This window comes from Hemibagrus wyckioides, linkage group LG11 (genome assembly GCF_019097595.1).
Source record: "Hemibagrus wyckioides isolate EC202008001 linkage group LG11, SWU_Hwy_1.0, whole genome shotgun sequence".
Classification (NCBI taxonomy): Eukaryota; Metazoa; Chordata; class Actinopteri; order Siluriformes; family Bagridae; genus Hemibagrus; species Hemibagrus wyckioides.
Window position 1 is genome coordinate 11,810,852 of NC_080720.1, and position 19,939 is coordinate 11,830,790.

The 19,939-nt window shown below is 38.3% G+C and overlaps 1 protein-coding gene across 2 annotated transcripts in view; it reads left to right on the forward strand.

Moving 5' to 3' along the window:
- The window catches only part of LOC131362194 (uncharacterized), a 126,646-nt gene that overhangs the window by 76,598 nt on the left and 30,109 nt on the right, over positions 1-19,939 (forward strand). The window lies entirely within an intron of this gene.

The following is a 19,939-nucleotide window of genomic DNA, read 5'->3' on the forward strand; positions in this document are numbered from 1 at the left end:
GTGAGTGTGAGTGAGTGAATGAGTGAGAGTGTGAGTGAGTGTGAGTGAGTGGGTGAGTGAGTGAGTGAGTGAGTGTGAGTGAGTGAGTGAGTGAGTGTGAGTGAGTCAGTGAGTGAGTGAGTGAGTGAGTGAGTGAGTGTGAGTGAGTGAGTGAGTGGGTGAGTGAGTGTGAGTGAGTGAGTGAGTGAGTGAGTGTGAGTGAGTGAGTGAGTGAGTGAGTGAGTGTGTGAGTGTGTGAGTGAGTGAGTGAGTGAGTGAGTGGGTGAGTGAGTGTGAGTGAGTGAGTGAGTGAGTGAGTGAGTGAGTGAGTGAGTGAGTGAGTGTGAGTGAGTGAGTGAGTGTGAGTGAGTGAGTGAGTGTGAGTGAGTGAGTGAGTGAGTGTGAGTGAGTCAGTGAGTGAGTGTGATTGAGTGTGAGTGAGTGATTGGGTGAGTGAGTGAGTGAGTGAGTGAGTGAGTGAGTGTGAGTGAGTGTGAGTGAGTGTGAGTGAGTGTGAGTGAGTGAGTGAGTGAGTGAGTGAGTGTGAGTGAGTGAGTGTGAGTGAGTGAGTGAGTGAGTGTGAGTGAGTGTGAGTGAGTGTGAGTGAGTGTGAGTGAGTGAGTGAGTGAGTGAGTGAGTGAGTGTGAGTGAGTGAGTGTGAGTGAGTGAGTGTGAGTGAGTGAGTGAGTGTGAGTGAGTGTGAGTGAGTGTGAGTGAGTGTGAGTGAGTGAGTGAGTGTGAGTGAGTGTGAGTGAGTGTGAGTGAGTCAGTGAGTACAGTTAAAAGTACTGATTTGTGTAAGTTTCAGTTTCCTCACCTCCTGATGTGTTTGAATTTTAGATATGTCTAGATATATTCATAATAAAAACCAATAGTAAATGCAGTTTAATTAGCTTTAAAGAACATCTATGTCCTAGATTGTCCAGACAAACAATGAACTCCACAAATTCATGACTAGTGAAGCTACTTCCCTATTATTCTGTGCTGGATGTTTCCCTTAGGCTAGTCTATGCTCATTTCACTGCACAGCAGTTCTATGTAGCCAGTGGGTGAACATAACTAGCTTTTAATTAAAACAGAGAAGAGAAATTAAAAGTAGAGGGATAAGACAGTGATATGAAGACAGTATGAAGCTGTCAGTTGCTCATGACAACTCTCATAAGGTGCGCTGCATCTCATAATGGAAGTAGAAGATCTATGTTTGTTTCGTTGCTCTAATTTGACCCTTCCAGCGATGGCTCAGGCAACAGCTCTGATGCAGGAAATGGATGCCCATTCTGCCCACCGATTAGCCTACCGCAGGCTGCTGACTGTGGTCCATCAAGCAGCCTGGCATCTCCTCAAGCAGGGGAAAAAGTTGGAGTTAATGATGATTTGAGCTCGTTGCGTGCGGAATGAGCCAAGTCTACCCTGAAGCACACAATGCTTCCATAGCACTGCACATTTCTCTGTTATTTTTCTTCCATTCTGAACTTTCAGGACATCACTGTAAGGGGTTGATGTATAATCAAGTCATCTGGAATCAGGATCAGAGATGACTGGTGAGGCAAACTAAGGAGAAGTGGAAAGTCCTTAGTTGTAGGTGGTAGTTCTCTTTGCCTCGCAGTATTTCATGCAAGGAGATTCAGACAATTAGGACTTCTTGCTGCCTCGCAGCTCTAAAACATTCTGCAAATGGGAAATCTCATTATTTTTAACAAGGCCACTGTATATCGAAATAAGAGTTTTTATAAAATGTAATGATATTTTATGTAATGTATATATCATTTTGCCTTGCTATTGTTCAAACTCTATTTAGATACCAATGATGGCTGAAACACATGGACATGAAAAAGATGTTTGCAAATACAACCATTTGCTAATGGTGCTGTTTATCTTAGACAAGCAGCTATCAAATTATAGCTTTTATAATTGAAATGTCATGATTGTCTTCATTCACGACTGTCGTTCTGTTTGAAGAATTTTTCAAGGTTTTTGATGATTACTTTGCCAATGTATTAAGAGGTGCTTAAACTGGCAGAAAGCATGTCGCTTCATTGGGCATACTGGTCCTCTTTAATGCACTGTGATTGATTAATCATGCACTAGTTGGCAACAGCAAGACCATCTTTTGAAATTTTCTCATGTTTTTGCTGATGTTGTTTTGAAGACGCATGGCATTAACCTTCCTAAGGTGTTGTGTCTGTTGGGCAACTTGTTATGAAGCACACTTTTGATCTTGCACCTACACAAAGATTTTTGTTAATGCTGACTTTGCCACATAAACATGACCTCATAAAATGAATGTGAGTAGCTGATTTAGGTTTAGGTGATAGGTTTAATTATCTATTGTAATTCTGTGGTTATTAAATTAAGTTAAAAGTCATTATGAATGATTCAGTAGTGTAAATATATGTATGTGAAATATATAATGAAAAAAAATGGAACTCCAATATCACATGCACTTTTCTTTTTAGAGTCAGTGTACAAGACTGGATCCAGTATAAAAATTTAAGTGAGGTTTCTCATTGTAGAAATGTGACCCAGTTTATAGTTAATTATAATATCACAATGCCTAATGTGTATAAGTTTCTAATATTGGTGCTATTATACTTTCATTATTCCATAAATTACCCCGACTTCAGTTAGGGAATTTAATTTGATTAATTTTCATATTTTTGTTTACTGTTCTATCTCATGCTTTCTCTGTCCTTTTCCTCTGTACTTTTTTGTACTTTTGCTTTTTCCCCACAATACTGAAAATAATATCAATGGAATGTATCCCATGGCAAATGTTACCACAACCAGTAAGCTGCTTTGGCTGACGCTGTTCTTACCTTAGTGTACATTTTACAACTAACAACTAATTGTTCTCATATGGTTAAAACTCACATATATCATATGTTGCTGCATAAACTAAAATATTTATATCTTATCTATGTCAGATACTCTCAAATATCTAAAGTCTGTTAGTGTTGTATTGTGTGAGACCAATTGGTCAATGGTTTACATAGCAGATTTCATTATGCTAATGAGCAGGAAGTATCTGTCTCCATATTGAATATCGAAGGAGATGATATGTGGGGAAAAAAGCTAGGTAGCTATGGCAATGCTAGTATACTGTCATTTCCAGTAAAAGAGGTGTGGTCTCAATGGCTGTCAGTCTCAGTGAAGATGTGGCGTCTGTGTCTGGCTGTCTGTCTGAATGAAATAGGTGTGGCCTCCGTGTCTGTCTGTCTGAATGAAGGAGGTGTGGCCTCTGCATCTGTCTGGTTGAATGAAAGAGGTGTGGCTTTTGTGCCTGTCAGTCACAATGAAGAAGGTGTGGCCTCTGTGCCAGTGACGGTGTGCATGAATTGTACTATATAGTGTGACTGCTAAATTATATTGGTTTAATTGTTTGCCTCAAAAGGTCTGAATAAGTCTGTAAATAATTGTTGTTTGCATGCATGGTCCCCTGTGATGGGCTGGCATCCCACCCAGGGTGTATTCCTGCCTCCTCATTTAATTGAAGCTAGTTTTTGTCCCAATTTTTTATACTTTTTTTCTTTAATTTTTCACTTTAATACTTCGCTGTAGTTGACAGATAAGACAGAAAACTTATTGTGGACCAAAAATATTATGAAAGATAAGTCAAGGTGGACAAAGTTTTACAGACAGATTTAAGAAAGGCCAGGTTGGTATCATAATGGAAACGTTCTAAAAATTGCTGGCCAGTAATTATCGCTCACGTTGCTCTTGGGAGGAGACATACTCACTGCTATTCTAAAATTCACTTTCTGAAGACAACCTTTCTGATTAGAATATTCATCATTTCATCATCTTATTTTATTATTCATAAGACCCAGATGCAAGTCAATTAAGTCCTGCTGATTATGACATCGATAATTGCACCTTTATTGGATAATTTATGGAAATTTGAGTCTTAGGTGAGCCAAAGATTACAGCCATCATTCTCACTCATTTAATCCATTTAACCTGCATTTATTCTACAAGGCTTTTTTGGATACTGCTTGTACTCCTGAGGCTTTTAAACAGGTCAGCCTACTTAAGTGTTTTTGGGTACTTTGTCCTTGCTAAGCTTAATGGCTTCAGGAAAAATATGTGGAAAACTTTAAGCTCCAAGAGCTTCCCTACAGAGAACATCATAAGTTTCCAATTTTTGTTTTTTAAGACAACCACATCCTTGCTGTTGGGGTTTCCTTTGGGTAGAATCCATAGTATTTCTTAAGTATTCATTACAACAAAAACAAAGCTCTCTTCTTGATTGGTAATAAAATACATTATAATGTTTTCCCAGTGCTCCTTTTCAATGTTGCTATGTTAAGATTAGATGCATGCATAAAGCTGATATATTGTAATGTATGCAATCTGCAAATGAGTCTTATTTAGTCAAGCTCGAGGACAAAAAGAAAGACTTGAAAGAGCACGACTGCCATACTCATTTGGAGCCCAGATACATTTCATCTTCTCATTTAAATAATTTGCTCTGAAGTGAACTTGATTCAATGTGAAAGTAATTACGGCCTATTATATTCAAACAAGATGTTGTAAACCTTTGGTCACGCTAATCAAATCTTCTTTTATTCCAAATTAAGATTCTACTTTTCTCTCTATTTCGCTCCTTTTCATATTTGCCACTTATTATCTGTTTTTCTTCTAAGGCCTTGATTATCCCTCATCTAAAAAATGGACAATAATTACTGCCCCACTGAGTATAAAGGTCTGTTTCAGAGAGGGGAAAACCATTCTCATTCACCCAACAACAAAGAGGGCAAATGAATCACACTTTCTATTTCCAGACGTCTCCTTTTGTACATGAAATCTCTCAAATGGATTACAACCTTATTACTCTCTCTGTACATGGGAATCATACATGCTATATTCTCTTTCATACACAGGAATCACGTATGCTATACTCCTGGTCTGAAATGATACAGTAAGCATGCGACCGAATGAACAGATAATGTCTTCTTAACAGACACAAATGAGAGATTAATTTCTTTGCTATTCATTTTTTTTTTTTAGAAAGCTTGCCAGAAAGGTTCAGAGGGCATCTTGGTGAGACTAGAGGTATGCACTGGGAGTGAGATCCCACAGGACGAATCCAAAAAAAACTGAGTGGGAGGATTATACTTTTGAGCAAAAAGGTCGGATATGAAAGTACTGTATAGTGGTTTAAAATAGGCTATTAATTTATTTATAATTAAGAAAATTGAACTAAATATGTTTATTAGAAAATATTACAGGCTTACAGTACGTATAAAAATAGTAACTGCAGGACATCTATAGTTGAGAACAGAGTGATATAGCTGAAGCTGAGAAACTGTCAGAGCCAGGAGAATTCACATGACAGCGCCGATATTTCTACCTCTTTTTTTTTTTTTTTTTGCAGAATTTAAAGCAAAAATTATGTCCAACTGAGGTTTAAATCCAAATACAGATAGCATGATGAATAGGTGAAACACTAGAGACATAACGATACAGATACAGATACACCGCTTTAACAAATTTTCTTTGCTTAGCTATTCATAACCTGAAGCTGTACATTCCTACATTGCCATGTCAACAACCATGGTTGGATAAATACTGTGTACGATCGCTTTAAATAACGGCTCGTCTCGCACTTTCACATTAGTGAGAAATAAGTATGGCCATTATTACATGTGTATATGTTGACCTAATTTTCATTCTTCGCTTAGATGCTACACTACTGTTTACACAACACGCAGGGTTTCAGTGACTGTACAAAGCGTGATATGAGCCATGTGCTGTTTGAGTTCTGATAGGGTGTCTGCTGATAAGCATCTAGTCGTAACATTCTAACACAGCATCACTTTTCACTGTACACTGTACCCATAGTACGGGGTTAACACTGTAAATACTGTTAGTTCACAGCAGAGATTCATAACCCCAGGTATGAAGGAAAGCAGTGCTAACCTTGTTTCTAAATTATAAGTGTGAAACGTTTCACTAACCAGGGTTAAAAGCAGGGTTTAGAATGACAATAACACAGGGTTAAGTGCAGTGCTCTGTAATCCCTGTCTGACATAGGAAAAATCATATGTTCTGTATATCTTTTGTATAAACACATTGATCTACAGCCCTTATGCTTTACTTTGCTATGCATCTTAACTCATGATAAATGACTCAAGCTGGGCTTTTATTATTATTTTTTTTAATAATTTGTACGGTTTATATTTGCACATACACATCCTCTCCCCTCAGGTGTGTGTGTGCGTGTGTGTGTGTGTGTGTGTGAATGTGGAGCGTGGAACACCTCCTTTAGATCATCAGTTTCACCATATGAGGTGGTTCCTAACTTGGCGCAACCGAACGGTGTGAAACGATTTCCCGCTCTAGAAACGAGATTTCATTATCAGCATGACACACCCTTCTCGCCTTCCGGTGCAGGTACGAGTGTGGAGATGACTGAAACCATGGAAGAGGTGGAAAGATGGAGAGGGGAGGGGGGTTAATGATTGTTTTAATGCTTTAATAACGACAAAGATGGCAACATCTGATTGCCATCAGCTGGAGAGAAGAGTAAGGTTAACAACTGCCTTTTTTTTCGATGAGAGAGAGAAAGACAGAGAGAGAAGCCGGGAAAAAGAGAGCATCTGTCTGTAACTGATAAGATTTACCTTTATCTGCATGCCACACCTAAGGCAACGCCGCAGTTGCTTGATATGCTCTGCTTTAGTTCATTATGGCAGGTGAAACTCTCTCCGGTGTATGAAAGAGAGTGTTGTTTATGTCAGTTGGAGCTCTCTCACAGACTGAATTAGTCAGATAAATCAAAAAGAGAACAGAGAGAGGGACTGTCACAACACTACTGGACCACAGGCACACAAAGGATCATGCTGTTTGATCTACTTTTCATCAAGCATCATGGGGATGTGCTGATATTTTCTGCGCTCCATTCTAAATGGAGATTGTATTTTGCCACTCAGCTTAATTATATGGCGGAATTTAATATGATTATGCAGATGCATGAGATCCTAGCATTTGCAGATTCATAGATGCAGTGCATTAAATATCTTATTAGGTCTTGCTTTATTGATGTCCTACTAAATATCGTGAGACACATTGCTGTACAATCTGACCTGTTTTTCTATTGGGATCTAAAGTTAACCAATCAGGTTCATATCTTGGTTGGTTTCCAGCATATTGGAAGGGCCATATCCAATACAGAAAGTCCATATAGTTCAGCTCCTGGCACAATATGAGAATCTGATTTTGTAATATTACAGCCTACATTTTCTCATTTCGAGCTACCAGTGGATACACCCAATCACTCTGGAACATGCAGACACTTCCATACAATACCAACTGCTTTATTTATGGCTCTAAGTAGTTGACACGCAGCAATATGCCCTTTCCTGATTACAATAATAACTCAGTGCCGACTTTCCCATTTTGAGTCATATTGCAATCTCCTTATTATAGGGAGGACGGAGGGAATGGGTAGACGAATAGGATATCAAACAAGCAGAAACACGGAGTGTATTACCACTTGTCCCTCCTGTCTGAATACAAAGGCTGTGCCTCATGTGCTATCGCAAAGAAAACAGCTTAGCGGTGCGGGGCATTTGTTTTCCATTCAGCTAGGAAGGCACTTTGTCTTGCCAATCGTTACCTGTCTGGGAATCAGTTCCTCCATTAAGGCCAGAGCTGCTGTCTGGGGCTAAATTGCAATTAGTGGCGCGGCGAGTGAGTCTGGCACCGGTTAACTTGGGATATTGGAGTGCAGGGGCCCCGTAATCAGCCTTCGGTCATGTAGAACAATGCATAAAATTAAATTGACATTAATGAATAATTGTGTAATGGGAATGGAGGGGGCGAGCTAATTGCATGTTACGGCGAGTGTAATGCCCAGATAACCTTGTGTCTAATGCTAACTCTGGAGCGGCCTCTCTCGCTCGCCGGGAAGTCATTAGAGAGGAGGAGAGGAGATAATGCTGGAGTGTGGAAGGCCAACAATCGAGCCTGAGTATCTTTCAGCATGTGTGTGTGTGTGTGTGTGTGTGTGAGAGAGAGAGAGAGAGAGAGAGAAAGAAGCAGGCTGAAATCATTTGTATACAGTGCGAGTAGAATTAAAGGTCAGTTTGCAGAGCTAAGCGCTGGCGAGCCAAGCAACAGCTGATTAGGCGAAGAACTCTGAGGAGGAGCAGAAAAAGAAACACATAAACAACTATCCTAACTGTCTAGGACTGAAAAATACTTATACTAAATATGAAATATTCAAAATAAAGACCTGAATATGTTATCGTAAATTATAACAGCCCTGTTGTCTCTAATATGATTACTCTAAAGGTCATGATTGATTTCTTATAACTGCAGCTAATATTAGTTGCAGCTGTAATTCAAATGCTAGGATTATATTAGTGCATTAGTCATTCATTAATGTTAGCATTCCTACCATAACAGCTAATTCACAAGAACTTGCATGGCAGATGATCTACATAATCTATGACTAATATTAAATGGATTTCTACGGGAAAAAAATGCTATTTAAGCCGTCTGTTGGTTAGTTTGATGTTTAACATTTATGGGATGAGTCTCCAGTGTCAGCACTTTGTAACAGCCATGCATAGACTTCAAGACCAAGGAATAACTACTCACATTTTGGGATCAGCAGTAAATAGCTGTCTTCGTGTAAGGGATAAATGTTCCATAACTTTAAACGTAACTATGAACAGTTAAAAAGCATGACTTTCATTTAGTAGTAAATTAAAATGTGTATTCATTAGCAACTGGTATAAAAGGAATAAAACACTTGAGATCCATTTTGGGTGAAAACTCAGGTTATATAGGTACAGGTTATATACAGGTTATATAACACCATCCCAGTGTGGTTTCGTTTCCTATTATAGCATGTCCTGTCATGTCATATTACTTACATAGAATAACTTGACATAAATCATCAATTAACATACATAAATTACCTCCTGTAGTAGTCTGTGTATGCAGTGTATGATCATATGATCATAGAGACATGGTTTCTTCATTCTACACTAAAATAAAGCTGAAACCAAACCTTCAACAACATATCAGATTTTCATATGCAGCACAATATGTATCGAAGCACTAAAATCATTTAATATATGAAGCTAATTCTGTGTTTCCACATGCTTTCCGATTCAGTTTTATTGTAATTCTGCATATTCATACGTGTACTATATAACGAAGCATTACCCAGTAACATAGTAACAGTAAGCAAATTAAACATCTCAAACATGCACCGACTCAAGTACACCACTCTTCTCGAAGCCAATCAGAATAAAGTAATTGAACTCAAGAGCAATCCTCGTAAAGTAGACAGGCTCCTAAATTAGAGCTCCAGGTTATTATTTGGCCCTGTGAATATTTTAGTTCAATTACATCCTCTGCCAAATCTTACACCAGCCATTTTATTATGATCACCCATCGAGATTCACAGCTTGTGTTTGTTGTTTGTCTTCTTCTCCCACTCTGTTACTATAGGAATACAACAAGCTCATAGTCACTAGCACATGATTTTTCAGACTGATTCAGCCTAATAATAATATGATCCTTCCATTAAATTAAGTTTGAAATAAAATAAGTGTCTAATATTGCCAGCATATGTAGAGACACATCAGGTGACTCACTTTCTCTGGTGGTGTTGATATTTATGTCTAGGCGCTGCAGGGTGTTGTGGCTAAATGATTAAGACATCAATGGAAAATAAAACATAAGCTTTCAATTTCAAAATCTTAAAGAGTCAAAATAACAAAAATATCCCCAAAACAAAATAGGATTATTTTACGTATAGCACCACAGGTGGTATAGCTTGCTAGCTTCATTGATTGCATGAGTAAGCCAAATTATTGTGTTATTTATTACAAATAATCTAACTGTAATAAATAGCTAGCTATTTGGCAACATTTGCAAAACGATTGTATAATTACTATGGCTAATAGAAATGCTTAACATCTTAAGGACAATAGTGTAAAATGTGATATCATGTTTGTATGACAACATTTTATTCAGTTATGTCAAATATTGAATGGGAAAAACAAAGAAACAAGGTAGAAACATAATCAAACACCAGCTGAATTTGCTGATGAGAACAGTCGAAGTGTGCAGAAATATTCCAAAGAGCATTCTGCTGAAGATCTCCAGCCTGATACGCCATTTAAGCAGAACTAAATGCTAAACTAAAACTGGTGTCAGCAGTGAGAATCAGGATTGTTTGACTCTACTCCATGTACAAACCTAATGAATGGACTACATACAACAGATGGTGTTGACTGAGATACCATGCACTTGTGAATGCACAGTTTTGATAAAAGTAGCATGGAGCCTTTTGATTGTCGAGGTTCCACACATGTGTGTTAGCTTTTCCCGAGTTATCGTCCCACTTTACACTTTAGGGTGAGAAATTATGGACTGTTGATATTTGAAGGTCACCAATTATTCATATTCTGTACTACAGATGGTGTACCAACAATACCACCATTAATTTAATTTTTAAAAAAAGATAAAGAAGCTGGATTTAGGTCCTCTAGTGCTCTCAGCTGTAGATAAATCAGTGGCCTTGCACACATAGAATAAAGAAGGAATAATGTACTCCATATTGAATTTTGCAGAAGAAAACTCACCACTTGCTGCACTACACACACCAGCTGAGGTGTGATCTGACTGATGGTACAAACAGATTATTTGGCATGCACAGATTTTCCTGAATCACAAACACAAAATAGACTCCAAAGCAAACTGTCATATTAGAAGAGGCCTTTATTATCGCCACATTACATACATTACAGCACAGAGGAATTCTGTTCTTTGCATATCCCAGCTAAGGAGGTTGGGGTCAGAGCTCAGGGGCAGCCATGCTACAGCACCCCTCGAGCAGGGAGGGTTAATGGCCTTGTTCAATTGCCCAGCAGCAGCATGATTCTGATGGTGCTGATGGTGCTGATGCTTGAACCCTGACCCTGATCAACAACCCAGAGCCTTAACCAAAAATGTCTATGTGAGGACAGAGCACATAATTACCTAGCTGACACACATTTGTTCCTGATTTGTTGCTGCTTATTGCACTTAACTAGCTAACTAGCTGGCTGTATGTTACATTACATTACTTTTTACATTAGTCAGTTGGGGATTCGAACAACAAAGCATGAAACAGTGAAGCTTTTTCTTGCCTGCCTGGCTTGGTAATATCTTTATGAGATGCATAGCTATGCATTATGATCACAAGTCCATTTGTAGAGGAAAAAAAAAAAAAAAAAAGACCCTTAAGGAAATGTTAAATATAACACCCTGACTGTTTTTCTTGTTTTGAATTTTTGGGAGATCAAATCTAAGTATCACTACTTTAGAAAGTTTCAGTCATTAAGCATCAAAACAACCCTTAAAGGACCCATGTTTATTCTGAATAGTGTAACTGACTGGCTTCACACTGATTTACTGAGCATTAACCATGTTTTATGACTCATTAGAAGAAATTAGAGAGGAAATTTGCTCTTCTGATTTTTTTTTTTTTTTTAGTTTTTCTATATACACTACCAGTCAAAAGTTTGGACACCTTTTAATTTAGTGTTTTTTGTTTAGGGATTTATTTTCTACATTCTAGAACAATACTGGAGATTTCAAAACTATGAAATAACACACATGGACTTAAGTAATCCATATGTAATGACAACAAAAAACAGTCAGTTGTTATTTTAAGACATGAAGGTCAGGTGTTCTGGAATAGTTCTTGCAAGAACAGTATTGTCAAGTGCATTTGCAAAACCCATCAAGCACCATGATGAAACTGGCTCACATGAAGACCATCCCAGTAAAGCAAGACCAAAACTTACCTCTGCTGCAGAGGAGAAGTTCATTTAGAGTTACCAGCCTCAGAAATCACCAATTAACAGCACCTCAGATTAGAGCCTTTACAGAGCATCAGTAGCAGACATATCTCAATATCAACTGCTCAAACGAGATTATTGTGAATTTCGGCCCCTTCAGCATTGTTTTACAATGTAGAAAGAAATAAACATCAGGAAAGACCATGGAATTAGAAGATGTGTCCAAACTTTTGACTGGTAGTGTATGTGCTGCTGAAATCTATGTGTCCATGCGTCACACAATCTCATTTATGATTCTGTAAACGAATGGTGGAAAATGCAAGAAGCCACTCTGACCTCTTGATCTGATTAGAGTTGACATGTCCACCTGCAAATGTCCTTACACAGAGACAGTTGTCCTGACTTCCTGCCTCCTGTAAAGCTGTCTCTTTGAGCAGAGTGTGTTTTGATTTATCCTCCTCCATTAGCATACTCCTGTTAGTGCTGAACAAAGAACTCAACAACCATCAGGAAAGCAGCCCTCTCAAACCCGCGCACAGCTCGAGGTCAGTGTGGCCATTACAGAGGCCTGGTAACCCTGGCAATTACTGACCAACTGACAAAACTGGGTTTGTTTGAGAGACTCACTCGTGTACATTAACCAGAATGAATTACTTACTCATTAGGGCTGGCTGTAGGTGAAACTCTAGGACCAGTCTTGAAATAATTAGGCAGACAAATGAATCATGCCAGGGCCGCGCTTGCACCTGCTCCGACTTAAAAGCCATGGTTGCCATTTATTTCATCACAAGTGCTCGCTTCAAGCCTAAATCTACAGCACTCACATTTACTCTGCCTTTTCCTTTTAATTTCATTGTAATACTTTTAAGCATCATAACATGAAGGCTTTTCATATTTGTGTCATGATATGTGCTAAGCAATGAAAATAATAATAATAATAATAATAATAATAATAATAATAAAAGATACTTTTAGGGATTGTGATCTGCATTACCTTCCGTAGCATTATAAAACTTCACTTTCAATCATTTGTTTGGGAGAAAATGTTAGAATATTTGTAAATGTAAAATATTTCTCTCTCAGGGAAAGAAATTTAATAACTAATAACTGCCTTATTTAGACATTATTTGAGATGTTTTAATTTTTTCTGAAATTCCGTTCTGGGAAGAGTCTGCTGTCTCACAGTCAACTGATCTATCTATCTATCTATCTATCTATCTATCTATCTATCTATCTATCTATCTATCTGTCTGTCTGTTTGTCTGTCTGCCTGTCTATCTGTGTAATAACACAGTTTCCAAAAATGAGTGAATGATTTAAACAATGCAAAGTATATAAAATTGCTGAAAACATAAATTACAAATAATGCTTCATACTGCAAATACTTCAGTTAAGACATATTATGTCATAATATATGTCATATTATGTATTTTAACAGGAATGTTTTTTTCTCAAAGATTTTCTCATTTTTATTTTTGTTTCAAACATACCTTCTTGATCACACCTGTGTATTGTGTTTAAATAATCCCAATATTATACTGTACATCTTATAGAGGATAACATGTAATGTAAAATTGTAAAACTCATAGAGTCTAAAGTAGTCCTTATAATTCACATTATATTTACAAATGTGGATGTATTTACCCTTTTTCCTGGTTCACATGATGGAAAATGCATGCTTGTGTGTGGTGCCATTCTATACCAGTGTATAAGACTTCCATATAACAGAATACAGACCAGTGTGTAATCCTTCCTCAGTGCCAACCTTTGGCAATTTTTTTTAAAAAAGAAGAAATGATTTTATCACTCTTGGACTGGAGTCTTGCATATGTTATGGGCCCAGTAACCTATTGTGAAAGTCATGTGGGAGAGGAGAGGCTTAACTGTGTCCCGAAGGCCTGGTTTAAGTTGTTAAGCTTCAGCTGTTTGGTGTTCTCAGTGTATATGACTGGATGGAATCAGTGTGTTGCTCTGAGAGTGTGGATTACAGCAGGAGAGGATGGTGGGAGAAAAGGGTGGGGGTAAAGTTTTGATAGGAGTTTTAGCATAAGGGCCACTGGCTTTAGTGATTTGGAAAGCTAAATTAGAGTGGATGATACAGATGCTCAGATAAGGTTAGGATTTCTGTAAGCTTGATAGATGCAGACTTCCAGTGGAGGAACAAAATGACATACAACAAAAGGATGATGGCAAGAACATGACGGGGCTCCAAATGCCAATCAGAATCCCCTCAGCCTATTCAAAGTGCTTGCTCAGTCGAATGTCTTTATGATATTCCTTCAGAGTTATCGGTCAGCTGCATCAAACGGTCATGCAGCAGTGTGGCGATCGACTGCCTGCTGAGTCCCTCATTCCCTCACAGCAGGAAAGTGTAGAGCTATTTGTGTTTTCCAAGTGCCTCTCTATCTTTCCCTCTCTCATCCTCTTCTCTTCTGTGCCACTTGGCTGGATGCTGAGAATACCACCCTGACCTATTAGAGAGGCACTTGAAATGAGAAATTGATCCATGATTGGGAGTTTTGTGGTTGCCATCTGCTTATCAAAACACCTTTTTAAGAGACTTTTTCTAGTAGGATTTTTTTTTTCTTGTATGCTAACTTTAACATCTTTTGTTCAGAGACCTTCCTGTCTATGATTTTGTTGTTGGGGGGAGGAAAAGGTATATGCTTTTAGTTTTTTTTCATGCATGTTGTTTGAGATGAAACTCATACATCCCACTTGCTTTTTTTCCATTTTCCAAATTCACCAGTGACCAAGAGATCATTGCTTGCAATTTACCTTAAATCTGGCTATTTTCTACTGATCTCTCTTATGTACAAGGCACTTCTACCCATAGAACAGTCACTCACTCAATGTTTTTTTGCACCATTCTGCAGTGTAGAGACTGCTGTTTGAGAAAATCCCCCCAAAAAATCAGCAGTTTCTGAGATACAGCCTATTAGGTGCTAACAACAATGCCACAGTTACAGTCACAGAGGTTAAACTTGTTCAGATGTTCCTATTAAAGTGGGAATTGAGTGTACTTAAGTAATAAAGATGTATTATCAGTGTTTTGAGGGGAAATGGTCTTCTCCTACAGGTTCAGAGCTACTTGTAGAGCTGATGGACTTGTCAAAAAACATACATACATGTGTGTTCATGACTTTTGTAATGCGTGTAGTGCAGCAGGTAGTGGATTCAGAAGAACACACTATAGTTTCAGCATAGATGTGAAGCCCCATGAAGTGGATTAAGTTAAAACATGCTTTATATCGCAAATAAAAAAAAATGTTTTTACAAAAGTCAGTAGGGAGTAGGATTTTTATTTCAACTACAAATAAAAACATAATAGCCTAAACATTAAATCTGCTTGTCCTGGACACCCAGGATAGTGATTTGTCCACCTCTGTCCACGCAAACATGTTTTTATCAAAGGAACTGTGCGAGCCTGGTTATTTTCCAGATGGTGCTTCCAAAATTTCAAATAAACTTTTGCATTGTTTTAAAGAAAATGTAACAAAGGCATTTTGTAGGCGTAACAAAATATTCCCTCATATCACACAGGACCCATCATTTAATGACATACGAAATGAGAAACCAAATTAGGCCTCTTGGTTGGAAGTCGTTTAAGCTCTGCAGATGTGCACGTAAAAGAGCCGAGAAAGAAAAGCGCCAAAGTCGAGCCCCAAGGTGTTCATAAGCTCAGCTAGAAAACTTTGCAGACTCGCTGCGCATATTGACGCTCCAGGGTGTGCGGGCTTACCTGTCTAAAAGGAAGCATTAGTGAATAATTCGGTCGCATTTTTCATTTCGCACGCGGCGCTGAACAAACAGGAATCTGTGATTAACAGTTTTAATTAGGATCCTAACGTGACAAACTCCGACTGCCTTGCGACACTCTGCAGACGAATAAATCATGATGCAGAGTTTGTTGAGTTGCCGGCTAAGAGCCTGGGCCTGTGGCAGGGTTGGGAGAGTATATCACACCTACACCTCTCTCCTTTTTCACTTTCTTGTGCTTCATTTATATTACTTATACCTTTCCCTTTCATGTATTACACTTTCTTTTTCATTAATTTATTCAATTACACTGGAACTCTCTGTCTCTCTTTCCCAATCTGTCCCCCACCTCTTCTTCATCCATCCTGCTGCTCCTCCTGCATATGTTGAGACATATGGCCTGTTGTTTTTGTTCTGCATGTTCTCTTTCCTGTGCTTGCCATTTGCTCCTTGTGCCAAATTTGGTGGCAGTACTGCTAGCAGGATGTTAACATTATGAATCTTTCTTTAGCCACACATATACAATGCCATGCATAAGTATTTGCCCCCTTGATCTTTCTTTGTGCTCTTAAGGCCTGGAATTGAATTGATTTTTTTACTATTAGATTTACACAATATACCTATTGAGAGTGCAAAATATATATATATATTAAATTTTTTTAAGCAGAAATGTAATGGTTGCTTGTGTATACCCCTTGTGGTTCAATGCTTGGTATAATCACCTTTGCTTGCATCTGCAAGTCTTTGGAGTTATGTCTCGATTAGCTTTGAACATCTGGATCCTGATTTTTCTGTCCATTTTCTGCATACTTAATCAAGCTCTGTCTAGTAGAAACCTATTTTCAAATATTGCTACACTTGACTTTGACTGGGTCATTTAAACACTTTCAGGTTCTTGGTTTTGACCCACGACAGCATGATTTTGGTTGTATGCATAAGGTTTTCCTCTAAGTGAACCTCATTCTCAAGTTTCTTACAGACGGGAATAGGTTTTTTTTTTTCTAGTATTGCTTTCCCACAAACCTGCAATCTTTCAGTCTCTGCTGATGAAAAGTTTCCCCACTACATGATGCTACCACCACCACGATGGTGCTCTCAGGTGATAAGCAGTTTCAATTTTGGTCTCTTCACACCAGCACTTGTTACACATTTGCTGAGTCTCCAATAGGCTTGGCTTTTTTTTTTTCATAATAATAATGGTTTTCTTCTTACCACTCCACCATAAATCCCAGCTATGGTTGTCCTGTGAACAGATTCTCCTGTCTGAGCTTTTGATCTCTCCAACATCTTCAGAGTTACCCATAGACACTTTGGTGCTTCTAAGTAAAGCCCTTCTTACTAAGTCCCTGATTTTTGGGGGATTGATGTCCTTTAGGCATTGTTTTGCTTGGTTGTGCCATATTCTTTCCAGCTTTATATTATGGTTTTAATAGTGATGTGTGGGCTGTTCAGAGGTTTCGTTGTGCTTTTTTTGTTGTTGTTTGTCTGTTTTTTTGTTTTAATAGCCAAACGTTTTTTTTTGGAAAACTTGGAACTATGGAACAGGTGCATTATTATTAAGCTCACATAATACATAAATTACATATAGGTGCTCTCTATTGAACTAAATACAGTGTGTGACTTCCAACTGGTTGCTTCCTACCAAATTTAGGAATATCATAATGAAAAGATCCAATTTTTATAGTCACAATATTGATGTTTTTTTAATTCATATTTTGCAAACTATATTAATATAACCTCTTTAATATTATGGCTTATTTTGTATAGATTCACGACGTATAATCCCCACAGAAATCTATTTCAGTTCCATGTTGTAACACTAGAAAATGTGTAAAAAAACTTCTGCAAGGCACTGTAAGTGAGAAGGGTAATTTTTTTGATATCTGAGCTGGATTTGGTTGTCATCTCTTTTTTGATCTGACCAAATCATCAGGAAAAGTGTGTGCAGAAGAATGAATACAGAACCATGGAGCCTGTGTTCTTCATCCTCTCTGTTCTAGCCATGGGGTTTGAAGTCAGAAAATCAGAAAGTCGCAATCATGGCTACTGTAATGTGTTGGTGAAGTTCTAGCAGGAGGTAGACTGCAGAAGATGGACTTGTGAGAAGTGTGCTATGGTTAGTGACTGAGTGTTGAAGGAACTCAGACGGCGCTATTGTGTGGTCAGGGTTTGGGCTGGTATTTCTGAGCCTTTTAGGAGCGCTCCCTCCTCCTACAGGGCATTATGTGATCTCTGAAGTGGTCAGGGTGGTTTCTCCCCACAGAGAAATGGAAAGAAAAGGGGATTTATCTGGAATGCCTTCTTTTGCCCCCTCTGTCTTTGAATAATGCTTCAGTGACTCGCCATGCTGACAAATATATATATATAAAAAAACAAGGGAAGGCCGCAGAGCCCTCTTGATGTTCGAATAAATAAGTTTGACATTTTGAATGGCTCGAAGAGGGTAAACATGTTCCCCAAAGGCACAGGCATCAGGACGGAGTCTCTGTTTGATGTTCCTGCCATTAACACAGGCATTCTCAGCCCTTGGCCCACTGTTGATTAATTCTAACAAAGGCAGGTCTAATGAAACGTTGTTTTAATAGTTGGTGTCAACTTCGCTTTCACTTGTCATGATCTCTTAGTGATTGTAAAACAAGCCAGACTTCACAAAGAAGAGAAGAAAGACTTCCACCCCCTCCACCACACGCACAAACACACCCTCCTCACTGTAATCCAGCTCCACTTTCAGAACCAGATGGAAATACATGAAGATACTAACAGCAAAACTGTCTTAGCTTTACAAAGATGACTAAAGCTACAAGAGATGTGCTCACCTTCCTCCATTAACCTTCACTTAGGCTCACAACACCTATTCATTGAGTGGAGAGGATTGAATAGACTAATAGATTGGGCCTGTATCAACTGACTGATGTTTACATTGATGGAACTCAATTTTAAGGCTCTGATTTCCAGCACATGAATAGTGCTTTTGAATGCCAGTGGATGTTGCTTTTGGAATGCATCAAGGTTTTACAGGAATAAAAGGGACAGAAGGGTCTTTTAGTAGAATTTTTTGGATCATTTTTCAGTAACACTAGAATTAAGCAAATTACCTTGTCATTCTGTCCAGGACTTTGATAGCAGCATAATATTTTCCAGGGGAAAAAAATGACGAAAAAGAAACATGGATCTTTGAAATGGGAGAGCTCATAGTTGTCTGCACTGAGGCATTTTTCCTTAGAGAATGTTAAAAGATATTGTGTGGGGTCTTTTAATGAAACCTTCCACTCATTGGCATAATGGCCTATTTATACGGACCAGATCTCAAGGATGTTTCTCTACCACTTCAATGCATGATGTTTTTCAGTGCTTCAGGACCTGATATATACGTATATGCTGTCTCTTTAGTCTCACCACCATCTTAATAACCATCCTTTAGATCTGATGTTCTGCTTTTTGTACAATTTTGTTTTTAGCCTCAATCAGAAATGAGAAACATGCAGATTAAGAAAAGAAAAGGGAAAAATCACCATTATTTAATTTGTAGAGTTAAAACTAACTTCACAGTAGATATAGTCATAGAAGATTCCGTTTCATTTCACCGCTAAGCTTTAGACCCTAAATAGGTGGTCTTACCTCAGGTCACTTTCAACTTTCCTTCACAATGAAGCCTTAAAGCTGTGAAGAGAGCCGTATTAGCAATTGTATAAGGCTGCAATCAGGATGGAGGGAGTGATTGAAGAACAATATGTAATCAGGCCACAGTGGATTCTTGTGAACCTGAGTGGTGAGATTCTATGCTACTCTCATGATCAGTGAGAAAATGAGTTTGTTAAGCTTGTGATTGTGCTGCTGTTTGGAGGTGGACAGATAGCCACTCAGTGTGAGGGCCTGCTCTCGACTTTATGGAAATTACAAAACATCTCAGAGGCCTTCTCCTTGTTGACCTGTTGGCTTGTGCTTTTCCATCCTGTCCTGAGAGATTTGAGAGAGAGAGAGAGAGAGAGAGAGGGAGAGAGATCAGTGTAAGTGATCAAGCCGCTTTGGGCAGGAGGACCATGCGGAAGGGCAGAGGGACACTTTGGGAGAGGATAAAATGCATTCTTGGGCTAAAACAGGGTGAATCCATTAACCAAATTCCATCAAAAGATGGAAATCAATTTGTTGAGTGGTGCTGTGGGACGATGCTTCAGTATGCTGAAATGGACAGCTGACAGCTTCCCGGAACATATAAAATGTTAAAAGGTGGTGAAGAAAACCTTTTTATTTTGGAAAATAAATGTATTCACTTTACCAATATGATAAAGCCTTAACGCTCACTCAATGCATTTTACATACTTTTTTTTCCATTCTCTTGAATTGCCTATTAAATAAAAAAATTTAAAGCCATATCAGATAATCCGTATGATAATCTA